The sequence below is a fragment of the Phaethon lepturus genome, unplaced genomic scaffold (genome assembly GCF_000687285.1).
Source record: "Phaethon lepturus isolate BGI_N335 unplaced genomic scaffold, ASM68728v1 scaffold38212, whole genome shotgun sequence".
In the NCBI taxonomy this organism is placed as follows: domain Eukaryota; kingdom Metazoa; phylum Chordata; class Aves; order Phaethontiformes; family Phaethontidae; genus Phaethon; species Phaethon lepturus.
The window spans coordinates 3,593-8,847 of NW_010523279.1; positions in this window are offsets into that span (position 1 = coordinate 3,593).

Sequence of the window (5,255 nt, forward strand, 5' to 3'; positions counted from 1 at the left end):
CGGGCGGGGGCAAGCGGGGAGGGGGGGCAGCTTTGCTTACAGATCATTCTTGGGGCATACGGGAGGCGGGAGGTTGGGTAATTATTTTCTTGGTTTTGGTTTTGCTTTTTAATTTCTCTTGACGATTTTCGTCCCCTTCTGTGGTGTTTGTATTGGTCGGTGGCTTAGGTGTTACTATTTGCTTTAACGACTGTTGCCCAGCCTGTATATTACACTCTGTTTGTGTCTTCATGTCTCAGAGTGCCCTTCGGCCCCACTTCCCTCCCCGAGGTTCCTCCTCCCACTTCTGCACCCTTGAAACACTGGAATTTGTTTGTATGTTGTCTTCTTTGTCTTTTTTTTAACCTTGGGAGGAGGTCAAGTGGGCTGTCCATGGAAGGACAGAAGCCAGGAAAGCTTATGGCAACGGAAACATAGGTGCCATTATCAGGTGAACGGATTTTTTGTTCCCCAGTTTTTCCTTTCTTTTCAGTGGGGTCTGGGTAGTATTCCCATTGCCCACTGCACACCTGGGGAGATCAATCCCAGTTTTTAATGACTCAGTAAAAGGAAAATGAGGAGGGGGGAGAAAAAGCCCAAGAACAAACCCCAGGTGCATGGGCTGATAGCAGGGCAGGGAAACAGCTGCCATTTTCCTCCTACCATTTATTATTTCCTGGCTTTTCATTTTCTGTCTTTGAGTGTTCTTGTAAAAGAAAGAAAAGGAGTATTTATTACTGACATTTTTTCCCCTGTGATGGCTCAGAGAAATGCTGGCTCTTTTGTTCTTGTTGCTGTTGTCATTGCTAGTACCAGCCACAGAGCAGTTAACTCTGGCACAGCGGTTGTGCGCGGCATGTCGTGCGCACACCTTGCTGCCATTGCCTGGGGAAGGGGACCAACCAATGCTGCTTCGCTTCTCCCACAAACTCACTGCCTTCAGCTCTGGTCTGCAGAGCCTGTCAGGGCAGATCTCCTAGGGTACCATCCAGTGTCTTTGAGGGCTGCAGTACAGGATCAGGCCCCTAAGTTTTATTATACCACTAAGACTTAATTGTCATTTGTTTACACTTGGGGGGGGAGGGGGGTCAGAGCATGGGGGCACTTCTCTCTAACTCTCCTAGCAACAACCCCAGCCCTTAGATATATTGCTTAGTCTGCATCGATTGCCACTTTTTCAATAGCACATCCCTCTTCTAAGCAGAGGCTTGGTAGACAGGGCAGGACTGAGTGAGCCTGGGGTATTGATCTTGTCCTCCTTTCCTTGAGCCACTGCATTGTGATGGGGAGGCTTGGATTGCTGCTATCTCTGCTCTGTGGGTAAATGGGATTCCAGACTTCAGGGCCCTGTGTCTGACACTGACCATATCCAAATCAGATTCACTAGGTTGGGGCTTATTTTTCTTCTTGTGGGTTGGTTTTTGTTGTTTTTTGATTTTTTTTTTAATTTGATGTATAAATAAATCTTTTGTTTGAAAAGAAATCCCCAGTTTTCTGAGCTGTATTATCATGCACATCTAAAAATAGCAGGACTAATTCTCCTCCTGCCTTACCCACTGGGATTTGTTCCATAGCATCCAGTGGTTATCCTGCTACAAAAGGGAGGGTGCAGAGTCAGCCCCACGCAGATGAGTCAAGGTCAGCTCTCTGATCCAGGCAGCCTCCAGTGCTTTCCTTTAGTGTGTGGTGCTTGGTTCAGGCAGCGTGAAGCTCAGCCTAAACCATGCACAGTTTGTAGCTTGCTCTTATTGCGTTAGTGTTGTAGGGAAGTGGGAAATCCGATTGTTACATTGCAATCTTTCTGCTGTTCCTGCCAGCCCTCCCTGCTTCCTGGTTTCTGGCAGAAAAGCCAAATGCCACAGGAAGGCTGCTTTATGTCTGGTCAAAGCAGGGCAGACAGAGATTCCCTGGGGATCTCTTGGGCTGAACCTTAAAAAATACAGCTAAACTTTCCCATGTCCGTCCACTGCCGCCACAAGCACCCTCCTACCAAGCATCCCCCCAATAAAGGAAATGAAATCTCTAACATCTCTCCATATTTCTGATTACTAGTAGGGGTTGATTATTAGTGGTCATTGTAAACCTGCAGAGGGAATGACTTCACTCCAGTGCATTGGGATAACAGCATACACAGGGCTTTAATTCCCCAAAGTGTGAACCCTGTAATCTGGATTAGGACAAAGCATTGCTGAGCGCTGTACCTTCGCCACAGTTTACTTTAATGTAACATGGGGTATGCTGCAGAGCCTGCACAGTTTGTGGTTCAGAGATAACTCTCAACAAAGTCCATCTCTCAAGTGAATAATCCTTTAGATCTGAATTTCACAACTAGGCTCTAAAAAGGGTTGTGACATCTCCAAAACCAAACTATGGGTGGTCCATGACCAAGGACAGAGTGGAAATCAGTGGCGCAGACCCTCCTCTGCAAGTTTTCCCAGCACAGCTACATACCACAAGGAGATTGATTTGGAAGAAAACATCCTTTTATAAAATCTGCAGGGTCCAGCAGTGATTTTTTCATGTTCTGCATTAGTCACAGACAGGGGTCACTGATCTGATCTGGCGAATTCACGTTGCACTGACTCCACAGCACTGTGGGGCCCTAACCCACAGTAGAAGTTGTGTCCTAAAGAGCAAACGTACAAAGCCTTGAAAACAGACCAGGCAGGCCCTGGAGTCTCCCTGTGGGACTCAGGGGAAGAAAAGGAGATAGTGGAGCAATGTGGTATTTCCAAGCTAGAGCGTGTATACAGTTCTCTTTCTGCTGCACCACACTTTTTGCTCCCCAGTACTGTACCGGCACAAGTCTAAGAGCGAGCTCAGCCACTTAGCTTATCAGTGTGGTTCAAAAGAAGGGTCAAATGATTATTTTTCATCCAGAACCTGGGCAAGCCTGGAGTGGAAGATCCTTAGACAGTAATGCCTGGCACAGCACTGAGGTACCCTGCAAGTTCAACGTTCAGTAGTGCATTCCTCTCATCCTTGGGCCCTTCAGCGTTTCTCTGTTGGTGCAATTATCTCCACAGCCGTTGAGAAATGCCACCTCTATGCAGTGACTTGCTTCCAGCTGTCCCTTGCAAGGTCAGCTAATTGGCCAAGAGACTCTTGAGGTGGTAATTAGCCAAGTGATTAGCTGTTAATCTGTAACAAGGTAGAAGAAAAAAGAAGTGTGGGGAAAAAAATCAGATTGATGGTTCATCTGAGAGCCATTTTGATCCAGTAATACCATCACTCCCTTCTCTGGGTTAAATTGCTCTGAGGGGGCCCTTGAAGGTAATTAGATCAGGTTTTCCACCAGCATCAGGAAGAAAGTGGTACCTGTCTCTACTTGAATGCGAGAGTGAGCTCAGTAGAGATGCCAAAGTGAAGACCATGTGCATCCTGCTTCCTGGGAGGTTCTGCAGGGGAATGAAGGTTCTTGAGATCTTACAGTACTCACCCTGGAGGGGCAATCTGCCTGGTGGCCCCAAGGGCTTCCCAGGCCTGTGAAGGGAGACAGAGGGGCAATCTGTTCTTTCCTTGGGGGACAATGTCACTTGTCTCTTTGTGCTGCAAATTCTTGCAATGGGCCAGGCTGGATCAAGCTGCTCATTTTTAAGTGGTGACACTTCGCAGCTGCTCACATGAGCTTGCAGGCTGGGCTGCCTGGGCCACCTCTCAGAGGGACCCTCAGACCGCCTCAAGTGAAAAATCCCCTGCTTCTCCACCACCTCTTTATCAGAGGTGCTAAGGAGGGGTAAAATGTCCTGGTGGGACCTGGCAAAGAGCAAGCAGAAGCTTCCAGCGGGGAGATGGCAGCTGTTTGTTGTGGTGTGCCTGCTTCACAGCCAGCAGCAGAGGATGGGCTGGGGACTGGTCAGGGTGGAGCACGTTCCCGTCCTCTCTCGGTTCCCAGCACCTGCGGTGGGCACAGCGTTGGCCGCCTAGGTGCTAGGGAGCTGCTGCTCTCCAGGAAATGCCCCATTTTATGCTGGACCTGAACTGGTGTGTCGCATTAGTTACACCGGAGTTGGCTTTCTGCCTGGGAAGCGCCATCGCACTGCTTGGGGACTGGGTGTCGCAAAGTGCCTCCGAGGCACAGCCGGTTGCTGTCCCTCCATTTGAAGGGATCATTGTCTAGATCTGTGTGCTGGGTTCTTGCCAGTGAAGACATATCAGCATGGTGCTTTTCCCTTCCCAAACCCTGATCCTGGATGGCCATTGAGGTGAAGCTTGTGGTACCTCAAGATTAAGATGAGTGGATGGGAAAGTTGAACAGGTAGATGAGCAGGAAATCCGTCTGAGTCCTGTGGTACATCAATCTGGGTCTCACCACCACCTCAGCAAAGAAAATGCAGGTGAATTTGGGCCAAGCCCCCAGCTCTGTGTATTCAGGGAGCCATACTGAAGCAGATGCATCTGTGTCACAACCCAAAACAAGCCTGTAGTTTATGTACAAAGACACTCCAGCTGTTTTCCTGCTGGGGCTTATCTCTAGCATATTCATTGCAATTCATCCTACTGATGTTATTTTCCCTTATTTAATTACCAGATTTTTTCCCTGTGTTGTTAAATCATTTTCATTCAGCCAGGGGAAAAAAAAATAAAAAACCCTGAAGATTTCTTAGTAAAAAAAATCAAACAAACTGAAATGGTAGCACCAAATTGATTGCAAAGACACCAGGGACAAAGGGAGCCATTTTCCTGATGTTGAGTGGAAAAAGAAACACAACAACTGTTCAGCAGAAATCACTGAGGGTTAGAGAGAGAGGGATTCAAAAGATTGATCTTCAAGCAATTAGAGAACGGAATGCAATTAGAAGGGGGCTGCTGCTCTCCTTTGCTGTTTTGCCTTCCCATACACAAGCGTGCACACACACACACACACACACAGATTTTCGGAGTTTCAGGCACTGCTCGTTGTGCTCAAAGGGCGGAGGGGAAAACCCCATCGCCCAGCTCAGCGCGGGCGAGGGGCGAACGAGCCACGCCTGCGGGCCGCGCACAGCTCGGAGGGTTTGTGCCGTGGCAATGGGGGTGTCCCAGGCCCGTTCTGTTCTAATGGAGAGCAGTGGGGCAGGGCGTAGCCTTTCGCCAGCAGGTCGAAATCCACTGTATGGGTCCCCGGTGCACGAACACTCCTGCCGTAGCACGGGAGTTTTTGGGGCTGCGTTTGCTCAGCTGGGTGGTGGGCAGTGGGCCCCAGTGGGCAGGGGAGACGCTGCCGGCATGGCGTGCACCGATGCCTGTTCGTTCTGCGTGGCTTACCGCAGCACTTTACCCTCCCCTCGCTGCAG